Source organism: Podarcis melisellensis (assembly GCF_964234715.1).
Source record: "Podarcis melisellensis genome assembly, chromosome: 3".
Lineage (NCBI taxonomy): Eukaryota > Metazoa > Chordata > Lepidosauria > Squamata > Lacertidae > Podarcis > Podarcis melisellensis.
This window is the reverse complement of record NC_138530.1, coordinates 64,737,221-64,756,339: the sequence shown is the minus strand read 5'-3', so window position 1 is coordinate 64,756,339 and position 19,119 is coordinate 64,737,221. Positions and strand designations below refer to the sequence as shown.

Genomic DNA, 19,119 nt, shown 5'->3' with positions numbered 1-19,119 from the left:
GTGTAAGATGGATTTCTCTGTCCCGTATCATGGACAGATACAACTTTGACAGAGAGGATTTTCACACTTCCCAAATCTAGGTCCACAAAATTCATATGCCCGGCTCACATTTCACTATTCAAACATTAGGAAATCCATTTCTCCAGCATTTTGTTCCTCTGCTATCAGCCACCAGCCTTTAAAACTGGCATAATCGTGATCCATACTTATGTTGTTTTCCCCATGGAGAGGTAAGACCTTAGCAAGAAACCAGGATTTTGCTCAAAAGCATCTCTTTGCTATGAATCGGATGTCTGCATGGCTATCCATAATTGATGTTCACAGCCATTTAAGATAAATGCCTTTAAAATATAAAATTAGAAGGAGCTGGGAACCTTTGAGACTTCACAGGGTGCTATTAATAAACTAGACAGCGAGTCAAGGCTGATTTGTTCCACTCTGGAAAAGATAATGATTTTTTGATTGTTACTTATTTTATGCCACAGTGGCCTTCCTGCTTAAGCTGTCAACAAGCCCAGCTATACTGCACACCAGAGTAATATCTTGCAAGGGTATTACATAACTACAGTTATACGAACTGACAGGGTCCATAGTTTTGCCCAGAAACTTTAAACACACTGCCCTAGCATGCAGATCCCAACCGAGTCCCCTGGGCAATGTGGAATAAGGAATTATAGGTTTCTAAAAGTCTTCTGAATGGCCAGTGACAATGAAAGGAATCTTCATGCAGCCTTGTTAGCATACAAGGCGGCAAGTAGTGCTTCACATTCTTTATTTTCCTGAAGAACTTGGAAGGTACATATAATAAAATGCGCATGAATATTTTTTAGCATCAAGTGCCTATTAGTCATGCCTAAAGAGGAGGTTCAACGAGAGTCCAAGGTGATAATCTCAGAGAAAGCAACACAGTTATGACAACGCAGCAGCTATGTTGGGCTAAAGTAAATAATGTGTTGTAGTTTAAACCTGCTCTACCTTTTCATTTGGGAAGAGTTTAGCAAGCACAGTCGGTGTGTGGGTGGGTAGCAGGCGCTGAAATGGAGGTATAATTTGAGTGTGGCAGTTATGGTGCCCATTTTACATTCCACATAGCACATTTTTCATTAGACGATTAGGACGGCAGTTTTTGAAGAAGACAACCATAAAAGATTGTGGATAAATCTTTATTTAAACTTATTACTATCTCATGATGAGTTTCAAAAACAAATTGCCTCAGTCCAGATGCTCAGAGGTACTTCCTCAGAGTGGCTGGGGAAACCCAGCCAGATGGGTGGGGTATAAATGATAAATTTTTATTATTATTACTGTATTATTCCTTGCAATCCCAGCCTGCCTGGACTGCCTTGGAACTTTAAATGGGAGGAGGTGCATTGTGGGAAAGGCAGGCAGAGTTGCCTCATTCTGGTGTGTGAATAGAGAAGCCTGAGTATGTCCACGGAGATTTAGAAGCCTCCTTGGCTGCAAGAAACTACTAAGCCATGGTAAATACCTTCACCAGGAAAATGTTGAGCTTTTAAAAAGTAGGTGAATTATTCCCCACATGACACATTTAGATAAGCTAATGTATTTTCAACTTGTTCAGTAGGTGGAATTCTGTTGTAATTTTTTCCTGAGGCAAAGTCTAGTGTACCACACCTGAACAGTCAACTAGCATTCCAGGTGCCTTGCTTACATCATAATTCAAGCATAATTCACTAAAACCGATACTTTCCACCTAATGAAAAATAGGGTCATCTGAGGAGGAAATCTAGATTCTCATATGCACTATTGACCTTTATTTTCCAAAATGTAATTGGGGAGAGGGGCCTATTACCTGGTAAACTGATAAAATGTTCTATTTTGTAGATTTCCATTTTTAAAAATGCCTAATGTGTATTAAAATGCTATGTAACACACAATGCTTTGTAAATAAACAGGGAAAGGGCGGTGCTAGGGAAGCCTACTTTATTAATTATTTGCTATCTTCAGGGCAATGCCGTGGAAACCACTAGATGTCTCTGTTTCCTGTTTTATGCATTACACTTGAAAATTAATACAGCTAAGATATTCCATTTTAAACTCCTCATTTCAAGGGTCCATAACTCAGAGTAAAAATTCACTGCAGGCAACGACTTGTCATAAAAAGATCCAATCTAAGAGAGGTATTTATTTTCTTCTACTCCTCCTCCTCTGTACATTTGAAAATATGCGGCTCTGCATAACAGCAGTGCTAAATTGTTAACTAGATTCAAGTTTGTCTCTGGGCACTGGTAGAGGAAATAGCCGACAAATAATGCAGACTTTAAAAAAACCAAAACCCTAATCCCATGTGAAGAGAAAGTATAAAAAGAGGGGAAAGAGAAGGAATTGTTTACAGGAACAACTTCAGAAGGGGGATGATGATATTGCATTTAGCTTCCAGAAGCATTTTGAATTCATGTTACACCTCTTTCTTCCCTCCCTCCATCTCATGGTGCAAATCAGAAACAAAATATTTCATGTAATCCTCCCTCTCCAACACAAAGTGCAGAGAACATTTCTCCTGGATATTATAATTTAAGCCCATTCCTCACTTTTTATGAAATATTTTCAAAGTGACTCACAAAGATTTAAAAAAACAAAAACGCCATTAAGATGAACAGAAAATAAAAACACACATAATACTAAAAACATTTATACACCAACAACGTAACAAGAAATAATATCCATGCAGACATTTCTCCACCATACTAAAACTGGCTCTTTTTCACAGATTTTTGTTTGGGACTCAGAACTTGTTTGTAAATTAAGTTCTCTGAATGTCCCTACTCCCTGAGGTTAGGTTTATTGTGACTTGGGAGAGGGTCTTTTCCTTTGTACTACCATGACCTTGGACCACAGGAAGTTTGCCTGGCATCTGTTCACATATTTTTGAAGCCAGCAAGGCCAGCCCAAGATGTTTTCCTTCCTGAGTCAAAGGACAAAGATCCCACCCCCACCCAATTTGACACACAGAAACTGAATGGATTTGCAGCACAATCTCACTTCAGCATTCTCCACAGGGCAAAGCAGCCTAGTTTTGGGCATGTAGGACAAGTAATGTGGCATACCCAGCTCTGTCCTCCAACAAGGGCAATTGCCCAGAGGCTCAGGAAGGACAACTGGAGGTGGGAAGGCTGCCACCAGAGACTCTAGCACCTGCTGCCCAAGGTGATTCTCTGGATGTGCCAACTTAATATTTCTTTATATATACCCTGCCCATCTGGCTGGGTTTCCCCAGTCACTCTGGGTGGATCCCAACAGAATATTAAAAGCACAATAAAACATCAAATATTCAAAACTTCCCTAAACAGGGCTGCCTTCAGATGTTTTCTAAAAGTCAGATACAGTGGTACCTCGGGTTAAGTACTTAATTTGTCCCAGAGGTCCGTTCTTAACCTGAAACTGTTCTTAACCTGAAGCACCACTTTAGCTAATGGGGCCTTGCGCTGCCGTCGCACCGCTAGAGCACAATTTCTGTTCTCATCCTGAAGCAAAGTTCTTAACCTGAGGTACTATTTCTGGCTTAATGGAGTCTGTAACCTGAAGCGTATGTAACCCAAGGTACCACTGTAGTTGGTTCCACAGGGCGGGCGCCACTACCGAGAAGGCCCTTTGCCTGGTTCCTTAGAATCTTTTTTCCTTTTTTATTTCCCCAGACTTTTTTAAAACTCCAGTTGAACAGCTTTTTCTTTTTAATTCTGCAACTATCATTTGGTATTTTTCTTGTTCTGTATGTGATTGCATATTTTTAACCATTTTACATGATAGCATATATCTATATTTATATATTTTTCACACCAGATTGGACTGTGTATCAAGGCTGAGTCACACATCTATGTTCATTGCTTGATAACTGCAAGCAGCAGCTGGAGATTCCGTATATGTAGTATATTATCATATGTCAAATGCCACAGGCAGAATTTTCATCTCATCTCGTGTCCTCTGAAATACAAAGTTCTGAGGTGGAGTCAGTTACAGCTGTTTCTGGCCATGCCTTCACCTTACAAGCACAGCTCCTTGGTTTTCATTATAATCAGAACGGTTCAAGCTTGGAGATGTATGCCCTGCTATCTTAAGTACTTTACATTTTTATAGCATGTTTTGTCTTCAGAACACCAGACTATTGACATTGACTAATGAATCTTCACAGAATCCCAGAGGAAGATGTGGCTGCAGATCATCGTCTTATTTTACAGGTGAGTGAACTGAAACACAGACTCTGCTTGTGTCAAGAAACGAGAGGGCCTGGAAGAAAGGTAGGATTCAGATATAGAGCTTACTTTAGCTCTATTCACAGGGAGACTGTGCAGGAAAGCTCTAGTTCTGCCTTCCCTACCCAGTCACCTTTTGTGAGTTCTGACTGTCTACATCAGCGAAACCTCTTGTTCTTGTGGAGCTTTCTGCACATTTTGGCACTCTAGTCCACTGAAAATTTTGGGTTGCAGAATAAGCTTTCCAGTCATGCAAATGTACCTCTGGATTCAACCACACACATATATAGCCAATGGAGAAATGAATAATATAACACAAGGCCAAACTCTTTCTTCAAGAGTTATGTTTCAGCCACCTGGGGCCAGAAATGGGTTTCTTTACATCCAGGGAAACCAACATGAAACTGCACCCCTAAGCCAGCCCAATAATTATGATGTAAAAGAATAACAGTTGTAATAAAATGAAACAACAAATACATTTACACAAGTCTTGATAAAGCACCATTAATGAATATTAAGGATTATTTTCAAGAGGTCTAAATTTGTTGCTGACTCTGGAATGGGAAAATTGGCAGTACCTGTTGTTTAAAGCTTTAAATTTCTAATGAAATTTCTGCAGTATTTAACTCACTCCCCTATTTTAGCATGAAATACAATGATTGCCCATGACTACTAATAATATGTATAACATTAATCATGATTTTGGTACCTCTTTGAATCAGGTTCCCAGGACTCTCATCCCACCCTAGTTCTGGCCCTGCAGCCCATGGAAAGGTGGACAGCAAAGGATCTTTATAAATCATATTGGGAAGGGTATTTCACTGTCCAAGTGCCACAGACAGTCAAAAAAACCTTTTATCTCCACCCATTGACCTTCAGATGGCAGGGAGACAATCAACAAGTGTCAGTACCTGAGCAGCATGGCGGTGCATGCTCAGATGGAAGAAGACTGGCCTTCATATATTCTGGACGCAAACAAATTTTAAGCCCTAAATTTAAGGCCTTAGTTAAATCTTAAGAGGGGGACCCCACAGGTTGTGTGGTGCTGTTTTTGTGAGTGGAAAACTGCAAACTGAAAATGCAAAATGGCATATTTATGATAATTTCTAGTAACACACTAAAACTTAAGAACTAAAAAAGGAACACATACACACACACCACATAGAGAGAAAAGTTTATGATGTGGTGAATGCGCCTCCAGTGTTTCTCTGGGATACCATTTTAAAGTATTTATATTGCTGGCTGGGATCTGGCCTCTGATAAGAAAAAATTGATAGAGCAAGCAACAAGCTCAATAAAACTAGATCATTTTTTCCCTTATACAAGGAATCACTAAAATGAAGTATAATAGTTTCAGATAAACCTTTCAGCTAAACTTCTTTTGCTGTACTTTTCCATATTTCTCAGAACAATAATAGATTCAAGATTTCTCATCTTGATCACTTTAGTTTGTGGTCCCAGCAGAAACCATTCCAGCTGAGTTTTGGATATATTTTCAAATTTTGATTGTTCAAAACACTGCAAAAATAAGGTGAAATTATTCAACACTGTTCCACTGGATGTGTTGCTGATTATTTTATCAACTTCACATTTCTCCCCCTCACATAAAAAGTAGCTCATCATTCATTCAACTTTTTCCATTTTTTCTTATTATGTCCAATTTTAACATACCTATAAGGGACATAGAACAAATATATTGGGAATATATTATTCCTGAAGGAGTAATATCTTCTAGTTACAAGTAAACAAATGCATTTGTGTTTACTTATTACTAGAAAATATTACTCCTTTAGGAATAATATATTCCATATTCAGAATTAAGAATGGCATTTCCAATAGTGCACAAATATGATTGTAAAAGTACTAGAAATAGTCATTAGTTTCTTTCCGCAAATTCTCCATTCTAGCTCTCTGCCTAACATGAAGCTTTTCAGAGCTCGTTTTGATGTTATATGAAACTGTCCATTTCTTGTTCCAAAGAAACTGTTCTGCATATCACAGAGAAACTGAATATTACCCTGTGGTTATCAAAGGGATTTTAAACATTACATGATCAAAAGGAAAGTAGCTGATTAGCAAAGGGATACTTAATCCAACTTTGTCCAAGTTGGGTGTACATGGAGATGCACACAAAGAAGGCCTGTATTTGAATAAAATTCATTGCTATAGGAGAGGGCAACTCCATGTCTCCTTTGGAAGACCCATGCCATTAGCAACACACAGATAATGTGATTAGAGAAATGCAGTGTGAGTTCTGCTCATAGATGTGCGTTCTGCTCATAGATGAGGAAGAGGAAACTTGGTTGTGTATGAACTGGAGCTCCATGTGTGCAGCTTTTGTTGTTTTCCAAATTATTCCCTATAGGATGGAGCTCCTATTACCAAAAGACTGTTTCTTCCTCCTTTGTGAAAGAAAGACTAAAAGAGGAGGGCAGCACTAATCTTCAAACCAACAAATAATTAGGAAATTATAAAAAGGAGATAGAAAAAAATGTTTCATGTTTTTGGAGAAGCACTCTATACTATACCCTACATAACTGCTGCTCTGGAACTTTTACATGGAAGTTAATCCCCATCAGTAGGCCTTATTTCTTCTCAAGCTAGTAATAGATGGGTGGGGTATAAATAATGCTATTATTATTATTATTATTATTATTATTATTAGTGTGGGAGGGTTAAGTGATCTTATGCTGCAAACTCAGTTGACAATATCTGTTGGCATACAGTATTAAGAGTTTAGGAGATCACAAACTTTCCTTCCTTTCTTGTCAACCACGGCAAACTGATGGATGACTATAAAGTTACTATGAATTCTTTTTAGGTCTCTAATAGCACAAGTACAAGAAAATAAACTTAACAAGCTCTCTGTTCAGAGGCTTTTTCTATCTAACGTTGCATATCTTTTGCTTCTTCTAACACAAGGAGCAAATGGTAAGTAGGGCCACTCCAGCTACTTGAGTATGTTTCCTCTGATAATCAGAAGCATGTTTTACACTTTTTATTACACATTTTTCTGGCTGACTGGTACTTAACTGCACCATGTTTTACGTTTTTCTAAGCTCTCTTCCTTGCTGTACTTATAAAGAGAAATGGCCCTGATTAACTGGCTAAGATAATCAAATGTCTGGCTCACTTCATTTTAATGCAAAGCATCACTTGGGTATCTTCAACAGAAATGCCTGTTTCTGTCCATTATAGAGTCACCTGCTGTACTAAGTGTCACCTGCTGTACATTCCAGTTCCATATTAGTTAATACTGTATCTATGTTTCTCACATTAACCACACTATACTTCTAAGCACAGCACTGGTAAAAGATAATAGCAGCATAGGAAATAGAATCATATAGAATCATAGAACTGAAGAGTTGAAAGGGATCCTGAGGATCATCTAGTCCAACCGCTTACAACGCAGGAATCCCAACTAGATTGTACATGACAGATCGCCATCCAACCTCTGCTTAAAAGTCTCCAAGGAAGGAGAGTCCACTACCTCTCCTGGGAGTCTGTTCCACTATTGAACAGCTCTTATTGCATGAAAGTTATTCCTGATGTTCTAGGAAGGAGCAACCTGCCTGCTCCTTTGTCACCTTCAGCTGTGGTGACCTGGAATTTATTTTAAACCATGTTGTGCTTTCATGGACAAGTTGTCTGCAAAGCCACAAGTGAATGGCAAAGATCTTGATCCAGATATTATGGGCTATTTGTCACGCACACACACACACACTTCATTTAAGTGCTGAGCTACACATTTAGTTTGGCCCTGAGTTGTATAGATTATAGGTTCTAACATGAAACCCTAAAAAGAAAAGGGTGGTGGGATGCAAATGGAAGAGCTGGCTGCAGCAATTTTTTAAAACAATATTATGCTAAGTGCAAAAGCATTAAATTTGTATAAATGCTCTACCATTTTCATATCCACCCTTCTGGCGCTGATTAGTCCAATTGAAGAGATATATAGTTGAACTACACTGTTTGTAATTTTTAATCTAGAAACATCAAAACACTTAATTCTTAGAAATCACTGAATATTCTGCTTGATTTCACTGTGTAATATAGGCAGTGTCCTTATGGAAATCTTATAAAAATAAGCAGCTGAGAGACTAGGCTTTGTGTGTGAGAGAGAAAACTAGTTACTTTTTTAAAGCATACACTTGAGAGCTGAAATATAGCAGAGCTACACTCATCATTGCCCTTCATAAGCCAGATCACATTCTTGCTAGGAAGTTCCTCCTTTGATAGCACAGGTGTTAACAGCTTTGGTCTAAACCACTGAGCCTAGGGCTTGCCGATCAGAAGGTCAGCGGTTCGAATCCCCGATTCGACGGGGTGAGCTCCCGTTGCTCGGTCCCTGCTCCTGCCAACCTAGCAGTTTGAAAGCATGTCAAAGTGCAAGTAGATAAATATGTACCACTCTGGGGGGGAAGGTAAATGGTGTTTCTGTGCGCTGCTCTGGTTCGCCAGAAGTGGCTTAGTCATGCTGGTCACATGACCAGGAAGCTGTCTGAGGACAAACACTGGCTCCCTCAGCCTATAGAGCGAGATGAGGTCCGCAATCCCAAAGTCGTTCGTGACTGGACTTAATGGTCAGGGGTCCCTTTACCTTTTTACAGTGTGAAGACCCCAAACAGAAAGCAAAAGTGAGTAGAGGAATTGGACATTTCTCCTGTGGAAAGTTTCACAAACTGTTACTCACATGAGATGCCCATTCATTTCCCCCTTTCTATATTATTAAACTGGAAGTATTATTTGCTCTTATTTCCTTTTTCCGTGTTTCAAAACTCTGTAATAATTTCCATTCTAAAAAACAACAACAAAGCTTCATTCTGATACCTTGTATGCAACATTGGGTGGTGGGACAGCAGGGGAGCCAACAGAAAAGAATGAAATAATGAAATGTGATTCCAATGTTTGTTTGCTATTATGTGATATATTTTTGTTTTTGTATATTGCAAACTGTCCTGTGATCCTCGAATGAAGGGCAGTATAGAAATTTATTAAATAATGATGATGATGATGATGATGATGATGATGATGACGACGACGACAACGCCACCTTTCAAAGTTGGTACACAGGGACAGGATGAGATGAAAATCTGGACCACTGGGCCAAAAAAGATTTGCTACCCCTGGATTATAAGAATGCATGCCAAATGTGGTTAACATATGACTTAGCAGATGCCGAACTACAATTTCCACCATCCCTGACATTTGGTCATGTTGGCTGAGGCTGCTGGGCATTGTAGTCCAACAGCATCTAGCAGGGATAATGTAGCTGCAGGCCTTTTACGCACCTTCTGAATCAATGTACAGCAAACACTCAGATACCTGTGACTGGATTTCCCATCGCTTTAAATCTGAGTACTGTATTGGCCCGAATATAAGCCACACTTCTTCTTCCAAATTCCGACTGTGAAAAGTTAAAGTGCGGCTAATATTTGCGACCTTACAAAAAGCCCGATATCACTGCTGAAACAGGCAAATGGTTAGCCCTCCCTTAACTCTTTAACTCTTGCTGGAGCCCTGGCGAACAGGGCTGGTGGGTGGCTGGCGGGCAGCCGCCGGTGCCACTGCCTCACACTTCCCACTGTGCACCTCCACTGTCATTTGGGGGGGTGCCCGCCCAGTGCTTGGAACGGCGGGCAGTGGGACAGCGAGTGCCAGCGGGAGCTGCTGCGCCACTGCCACCATGCGATCTCCCTCTGCCTGCCCCGCCAGTGTTAATAGAGTGGGGGGGGCTGCCTGGTGTGGTGTGAAGCGAACTGCGCCCCCCCTAAAGAATGTCTCTTTATGCTCAGCCAGCCCCACCGCTGTTAGGGAGCGTATAGGGTGCCCGCCCTGCAAGGAGGGGCAGCCAGTGGTGGGTTGTGGGTGCCTGGGTGGGCCGCCGCCGCCACTGCCCTACGCAAACCTCCCCCAGCTGCACCATGTAGGACTGGCGCTCTGGGGGAGTGTCAGGGCGCCTTTGGCAGCCCCCATCATTTCCCAGTGCACTGTGCGGGTCCTCTAGGGCTGCAACTTTTTGCTTGGACCATGTGGTCGCCGCCATGTATTGTCTTTTTTTCCTTTTCCCCCTCTTGAATTTTAAAGGTATGGCTTATATTCAGGCGCCGCTTATATTTGGGCCAGTATGTAAGTAAGAGCATTGGGTGGGAAGCTGATGAAGAACATAGTACTGGAGGAGTGAAAGTTTAATCCCTTTCCTGGACACCATTTCCCCAGTGAAAACCACCCTTTCATTGTTTACTGACCCATAGAGCAAGCAAGCAAGCAAGCAAGCAAGCAAACAAACAAACATATGTGTTCAAATGAACCATTTAACAAGGTTGCCATTTGTGTGAAGACAAGGATCTGCTTGCATGCAACGCTCCAACAGACCTTCTTAGGTTTGCAGGGAAGCCTCATCTCACAAGCCATAGCTTTGGGATTCAGCTCATAGAGAAAGTCAATGATCTCTATCCAGATCCAGCCCAATCAAAACTCAACCATGCACAGTCCCACTTTGGCCTATTGTTCTCCTTTTAGATGATGTTACATCCATCCAAAGTCCGCCCGGCTCCTGCCTGGCCCCTGGAAGCATCTCATTCTTCAAGTAAGGCCAATAGTCTCTCAAAGAAACTGGTCTGAATATAGAATCACAGAATCAGACATTCTGTGACAGCAGAGGGACCCCAAGGGTCATCTAATCCAACCCCCTCCAATGGAGGAATCTCAACTAAAGTATACATGACAAATAGCTATCCAACCTCTGCTTAAAAACTTTCAAGGAAGAAGAGTCCACCACCTCCTAAGGGAGTCTGTTGCACTGTCAAACACTCTTACTATCAGAAAATTATTCCTGGTGTTTAGTCTGAATCTCCTTTCTTGTAACTTGAATCTATTCATTTGGGGTCTAGCCTCTGGAGCATGTGGAGCATCCACCCTCCATGTGACAGCAATATGATTCACTTATTGTTTGGGGATGTGCAAATTAGGTAGGTTTGCATTAAATTTTCAACCAAACAGAATTTCCCTCTCATCCTTCCTTATCTCGGTAAGACTTAGGCTGGATCTACACAGACCTTTTAAACGTTGTTAGAACGATATTAGATATATCACTCTAAAAAGTCACAGGGCATACTGGTAAATAAAAAACGTTCCTACCTTGTTTTGTCAGTAACAACGCAGTTTCCCTATTTCAGGGTCCTCTGTAGCACCCTCTGGTGTCACATTTTAATAATGCATTATTAATGGTGTCTGTTAAGTTATGAAAATCCTTCCTTAATCCTTCTTTAACATTATAAACCGTGAGTGTAGATCAGCCCTTAGTCTCAATCATGATTAAATTTAGCTGAAATGGTGTGTGTGTGTGTGTGTGTGTGTGTGAGAGAGAGAGAGAGAGAGAGAGAGAGAGAGAGAGAGAGAGAGAGAGAGATGCTACCTAAGCCAAATGCAATTTAAATTTCAGATATGAATGTGAAATATCCTTATTTTTAATCTTGGCCAAATCCAAATACACAGCCCTACTGAAGTATAAAATTGAGTGCGTATGATCAGCATCACTTTCTTCTGCTGTTACACTGATTTGCAATGGATACAATCCAAAACAAAGTTAAGCATGCTTAGTTCTGTATTGCATTGTGGCCAACCGAGTCAAGACTCTAACCCCAAATTCTAAGCAATACTATGTTGTGATACTGCAAATATGTAAATCCTTCAAGCAGCCTCTGTAAGCAGAGGCCTATGAGATGAGAAACTGGAACTAATCAGGTCAGACACTTCTCCTAATGCCTATATAATAATACATACAGTGTTAGCATTTTCTCTCTCCATTTCTTAGTCTCTGAATTTCCTCCTGCCAAATCCTTTCCATGCCTTGCTAAGCAACATATTAATTCCAGCTGGTCCATTAAAATCATTAAGTGGAAATTATTGTTACTTTTTAGAATGAGAACTATAAACACACACACATCCCTCTCTGCATAATCCAAGAATATTGTAGACCTCAGTTGATTTCACTTTATATAACCCATTAATAGCACACAGCAGCATCAAAAGCAACAGATTGTAAGATTACTCTAGCATTGTGTTCACTCCCCAACAGTTACAGAGGCACAAAAAGAAAGGGCCAGTTCTCATAAAACCATTAGTAATTTCATCAGTATTCCTTGCCTGTGATACTCACAGGGAGGGAAATAGGCTCAGTCCATACAAAGCATGGCTATCAAATGATCGCATAACACATCTTTCCCCTTTGCTCTTTGCTGTTATACTTACTTGTACTAGTTCAGTCATTTTCCCCTGTTGAATGCACAATTCCTTTCCAGTACTAGGACACATATATTCCTCTTTGTTTTAAATACCTCCCTTGTGCATTTCTGACAGGCAGAGTCTTTTATCCAAAAGGTGGGCTGTAGTGGAGTCTTTTATATCTAGTTTTAAAGGAACATCCAAACTACAATTTATACATCTGTACAATCCCCTGCTGTTTCAAAGAGGATCTTCTGACTTCTGTGCCAGGCAGTATTTCACTGCTTGAAAAGAGGCCTTGGGATTTTCCTATAAGCTGGCAAGGCGATAATTTTCATGCCATTTGGAAGTCATATAGTTCCCTGATATCTGCAGTCTGAAAATAGAGGCAATGTGCCATCAAATCTACACAATTAACAGGCACAGCGTTTTTTTAGCAGTGAATCCTGAAAATTCTACAACAATATGGTTACATGCTCCAGACTTCCCCAACTTCCGGTGGCAGTGCTAATTTGGGTATCCTTTAAAGGAGAGCGCACTGGGGACTTAACAGTGTTCTTGTAATGTTTTGTTTCTTTACTAATATGCAAGCAGAGCATAGGTGGAGGTGAATTGACAGCATGCATATTCCTGCCAGGCAGCAGGGCCACTATCCCACATCAGATCAGCAGAGAGAGATACTTGCTCCTCCAAACCCAGGTGCCTTCAGCTCTCACCCTCTCCACCCCGCACCCAGTCTCATGGGCTCTGTTCCCAAACGCCTGCTTCTTTGTGCACATATAGCTCAGGAGGAAAGTGTGTCAACTGTCAAATTATCTATGTTCAAATTCTGTTAGGTTCTCCCATTCAAAGCACTCAAGAGCGATCCAGCTATTTTGTAACCATTAACTCTCATTGAGGAAACCTTCACCATCCACTCTTGGCTATTAACCAGCAGCACTGTCTGACAAAAGAAATCAGAAAAATAAGTTGGCCAGCAGCAGACATTAGCAATGTTATCAGCCAATAGATATCACAAACAAGGAAGCCATCTGATATAAAGAAACTATCTCCAAAGTCTATTTTCCATTGCAGTTGGCAGACATTTTCTAATTCCAACTCTTAAACAGCCCGTTCTTAGGGCAATATTCTCCACCTATTTTACATTAAGGGTAGCCCATCAGAACATGTCCCCAATACTAAATATAGCCCAGAAATTGGCATTAAATATTATTGAAGTTCCTTTTTTCAAATGAAGCAGAGGCATGATAGGCTCTAGCTGCCAGGATGCTGGGTGTAAGAGAATTGCCAGTGTGAAATCAAAGAGCCGAATGTTTCCTGTAGGGAATTAATAACAGATGTAAAAAAGAGTTGATAACAGAACAAATGTGACTAAAACAGGCTTAAATGAACATTTAGATAATGTTAACTGATGTAGCTGTGAGTCTCGAGACATTTGACAGCCAGGAGTTAATTTGAATAGCTAAATTAAAAGGATGCCCGGAAGGGATACAAGAGTGTACTATTGAAAAATATCAAAAATACTTAGAAGAGAGCTCCTGAGGAAGAAGTAGTAAGTGTACACTATAACACTTAGGCACGACACTCACTCTATTACAGTTAGTTGTGGAGTTTTTTGCTTTGGGGTGGGGGCGATTGTCTACCTATGCCAGTGTCAGAAGAAAGGATAATTGAATGAGCCTGTGGAAGAAAAAGCAGGCCAACGTTTACTTATAACTTAGCATTGCCATACATCTGGGAAAACCCGGACATGTCCTCTTTTGGGGGGCCAACATGCCCATCCAGTCGGATTTTAATATTTTAAAGGAAATGTCCAGGTTTGGGTTGTTTCAGGGGGGGCTAGGTGGTTTTGGGGGGCATGTGCATGGTGAGGGGGGTGCTGTGCCCCAGAAGTGGAGGTGCTGCAGGGGAGGAAGGCTGTTGCAGCAGAGAACAGGTAGGAGCTGGAGTCCCACCTCTGCTCGGGATGACAGCGGCTTGGGCTCAGGCTGCTCTGCACACCGTGGTCATTGCCATCCTGAACCAGGGAAAGAGGTGTGTGGGCACAGTGGTAGTCCCACAAACCTGTGCACCTCTTTTCCCAGCTCGGGCTGACCTCTTTTTTGTTCTCCAAGATATAGCAACCCCATTATAGCTTTAAAATAAAGGAGTACTAAAGACTAAGAATAAAGAGATGGATAGGTCAGGTTTATCAAACAGCACCCTTCATTTCATCTCACTCCAGATGTAGGCATAAAAAAAAATGTTGCCTTGTTCATTTTATGGTTCACTGAATTGTCTTCATTGTAAACTATTGTGGAATCAAAGGGCGGCATCTACATTTTTAAATAAATAAATAACTGCCGCTCAGTTCTGTTCCATACTGCAGTTCTCTTTGTAATAGAATAGCAGGGTTGAACTGTCCGAGCTCCGGACAGCAGCTGAGGTATGTTGTGCATACACTGTGAAGGGCAAATGATGAGCACTAGGATAGCACCTGGGTACCTATAGCTTCTCTCATCTGACATCTTTGCTCATTCTAGACTGCTGTTTGCATAAATGATGGGCTTGAGATAACTACCCCTTAAAAAAATCATTCTGGTTAAATGCTGCTGCTGTGGGTATTCTGTTTTTCTTCTTATTGTTGTTTTCTATATTTAATGTTGCATGTATAGCTTCCCCAGAGAGGCTTGCCTGGCCCCTACAATATTCTCTCTTATTTGCCAGGTGAAGACTTTCCTCTTTCCCCTGGAGCTTTTAATAGCCTTTATTTGAATGAGTGTTAAAGTTTCCCACATGGGCTTTGTGCTGTTGTTTATATGCTACTACTTTACAGAGGTACCTTGGTTTTTGAACATCTCCGTTGACAAGCATTTCAGGTTTTGAATGTCTCCACTGACGAACATTTCAGTTTTCAAATGCCTTAAACCTGGAAGTAAATATTTCGGTTTTCGAACACGCCTAGGAAGTCAAACATGCCACGCAGCTTCCGCTGATTGCAAGATCCTGAGGCCTAGCTGTCGGCTATTGAGTTTTCAGTTTTCGAACGTTTCAGAACTTGAATGGTCTTCCGGAACAGATTACCTTCAAAAACTGAGGTTTCACTGTATTTGTTTCAAAATACTGTTTTAAAAGTTTTTAAAAAATATATATTATTTTGTTGGTAAACATTGCATGATATTTTTGAATTTGACATGCTGTTGGATAGGCAGTATAAAAGTAGAACTTAAATAAATGAAAATTTGTATTTTTTTTGTTGGGGGGGGGAATTAGAGATTAATGTGGAAGAAGGATGGAAGGGCCTTATGAATGAATACATTCACTTTACATGGCTTAGGTAGCAATTGATCTGCCCATCCCTGCTCTTCAGCCACTATCACCTGAGGTGAATTCAGAAATATCTTCTATTTTAGGCCATCTGCTCTCACTGTAAAATGTCCCACTCTAGAAAAATGAACAGTGGAAAAGAGAGACTGTATTCAAACCTATTAAGAATGGAACCCAGAAATTTGTGACAAAAGAAAATATCAAGGTGTTAAGTTATTGACAAATAATGTGCAAGTGGTATTCTTTTGTAGAGTCATAAGTGAAAAACCTTAATTCATCATGGATTTGACATTAACTAACTTCGTTTTCAATCCAAGCACTCCTTACAGTTGGATCTGACTTCAGAGGTAGTTGCTTCATTGGCTGCTCAGACACAGAGAGGCTGGTTTTAAATGGAGTATCTGTGATATGTGTCTGTGAATGTACATATTGAAAGGCCATTCAACTCTGGCCTTCTGGCCCAGAACTGATTAACAGTTTGTGTGACTCTATTTAAAACTGTAAATGCTACATGATTCATAACAAAATAGTAAGAACCATCAACATTAAAAAAACAAAAACTGGCTTAATGGGAAACAATTTTACTGGATTGGAAGATGAGGATTTTTAGCCATACCATTCAAATGTCCCAGATATTAGGTGATCATAACTGAAAAGAGGGGCATGCACCCCTTAGTCCCTCCTCCTTTTCAAAATAATCCCATAAGCTAACAACCATAAAAATATCACCCGAATATCTTGAGCTATTAACGTGCCTTTATCAAGCCCACAACTCTGGGCAGGTCTTGCAAATTAAGGCATACCCGCAATATGATAGTTGTGTTTACAGAAATTTGATCGCAAACTGCATAACAATAGCACAGCAACCATACCTTCAGTTCAACTATTTTGGTCTCCATTATCTCACACTTACAGTGTATGTTTAAAGCTAGAAAAATTGAAATCCAGGACATGCATGACTGTTTTCCTTGACTGGATTCTTTAATATGAAATATAGTGTGGACAAATTGAAATAAATCACCAGTATATTCAATGTTTTGAATCCTTGTTCTTCCAATCCACCTTCAATGCCCTATTTTGTAGATAACTGCACAGTACTGTTACTGTTTTTACTACCATCATCAGACAATAACAGCTGTAGTCATTTCCCCTGGTAGCTTCAACAGGGACACTTGGTATGAACAAACAAAACTCCATGTGCTCCAGCTAGTGGAGTTACACTTTGTCACGTCGTTTGTATGTAAAAATCATGGAGTAATTATTTCAATGGGAGCTTTTTATTAGCATCTTAGTGGCATTGCTTTGTCGCAGACTGGCACTCACATTTTGTTCAGTCTTATTTCACATACCAGCTGTGATTTTAGCAGTTTCTATAGACTCATTTAAAGTTAGATTCAGCTCTGTGAAGACAGTTGCCATAAGGCAGAGGCGCCACTTAATTCCCACTTAGCTTCTCAAAATAACTCATAGGGGAATCTTTTCTTTCTTCTGTGTGCAAGTTAAACTCTCGCTTTGGCTAATAGATGTTAGATGTGTGCTTTAAAGTAAGAATAATGCGCCCTTCGCTGCGCAGAGTTGTGACACCTCTGTATAAACCCATTGACAATCCAATCTCTTTTAAGATTAAAAGAGAGGGGGGAGAGAAAGAAAGATAATATGGCTCTGCTGAATTCTTTGGAACTCTCACAATTCAGGGGGATGATGGAATGGTACTCTGGAAGCCATCACATCTGTTAAGAGAAGACTGTCTTTCAGCTGTTGGTTTGCTACTGTAGTTTTTCTTATAAGGTGGAAAGGGTGATGATGAAAGGATACAAGGGTTTGCAGGGACAGTGGATAGATGTGAAAAGATCATATAACTACATGGTGATAAGGAATGTTTTTATCTTTTAGCTTCATGCTCATTGAAACTGGGAATACACTTTCCAAACAAATTAGTAGTAAAAACCAGTAGGTGGTGGCATGGTAGAGGCCGTCACTCACCTGACCCCTGGTCAGTTGCATCCCTGTTGCTTAATGAGAGGTAGAGGGGGAGGGAGGAGGAGATGGCAAGGTCACTGTGGTGCAAAAACACCAGCGGGAGCACCAGATTGGTTCTGCTGGTGTGTTTGCATCTCATCAACCTATATCTCCATGTTCTAGGACCTTTCCTGATATTTATGTCAAGACTAGTTGTGAATTACCTGGGCCTTCTTCTTTTCCCTTTTGGAAGATGGGGACTGCATTTGCCACCTCCAGTCTGCTGGACATCACTTGTTCTCCGAATTCTCAAAGATTATAGACAGAGGCTCTGAGATCACATCCATAAGCTCCTCTAGTACCCTTGGGTACAGCTCATCAGGTCCTGGAGATTTGAATTCTTTAAAGTAGCTAGGTGTTCCTTTACCACCTCTATTCCTATTTGGGACTGCAGTTCCCTCTTTGCATCATTTATTCAGTTATCACCAGGATGGGCACTGTTTTCCTTTTGGGTGAAGCAGAGGCAAAGTAGGAGTTGTCACCCAAAAGCATTTCTCTTTCTTCTCCGTGCAGAGAACCTACTACTTAGTTGTTTTTCTCTTGCTTTGAACATAGCTGAAGAAACCTTTATTATTATTTTTAACTCTCTTGCAAGCCTGAACTGATTCTAAGCTGTGGCCCACCTGAGGTTCTCCCTGCATCTGTTAGCTACTCTTGGCTTCTCTTCCTTCGTGATTTCCCCTTTCTTATACATGCCGTTCTTAAATCTCAGCTCATTTGTAAGTTCCCTATGCAGCCACACAGGTCTCTTTAGATGCCTACCCTGAATACAGGCAGGCAGAAGGCAACCAAGGAAAGAAGGAATCAAGCATAGGATTGCAGCAGGTTTAGGAAATGACACGGGGAAGGACTATTGAGCAGACAACCCAGACCTATTTAAAACAAGGAGATGTCAGAAGAACCTATGGGCTGTTGATTTGCAGGTTTATTTTAGGGGGTTCACACTGAACCCCAGAAATATAATTTTGTTCCTCTATAACCTCAAGTGTCTCATCACAAATAGCATTCAAGCATGGGCTAGGATACTTCTAGTCCAAGTTTTGGTTGTTCCTGCCATGGGTTGAGTATGCTCCTAGCATCTGGATTAAGGGTTTATATTGACACTGGGTAGCTACTGACTCGTGGCACAGAAGAGAATTGGATAAATGACTGTTTTGGAGATTTTCTTCATAGGCATTGAAAATGAGATGAACCAATGTGTTCCTTTTTTAATTGTAATGTAGAAGGTTGCCTATGAACACTGAAGTATGTACTGTATTTCTTGCTTTAGAGAGAGGATGTAAACAAACTTAAATATTAATGAAATTGATGCATGGTTTTTGAAAGCAGCCCCCTCCCCCGAATATACAGATACTAA

General features: G+C 40.6%; 1 protein-coding gene and 1 long non-coding RNA gene across 2 annotated transcripts in view; one reads left to right on the top strand and one right to left on the bottom strand.

Annotated features, from left to right (window-relative positions):
- THEMIS (thymocyte selection associated) overlaps positions 1-19,119 on the bottom strand; it is a 59,549-nt gene that overhangs the window by 15,220 nt on the left and 25,210 nt on the right. The gene's annotated exons all lie outside the window — the stretch shown is intronic.
- The window catches only part of LOC309367682, a 32,942-nt gene continuing 15,236 nt past the window's right edge, over positions 1,414-19,119 (top strand). Inside the window, exons 1-2 of the long non-coding RNA XR_014167275.1 lie at positions 1,414-1,520; positions 4,151-4,196. This is a non-coding gene — a long non-coding RNA (uncharacterized lncRNA). The remainder of the gene's footprint in view (positions 1,521-4,150; positions 4,197-19,119) is intronic.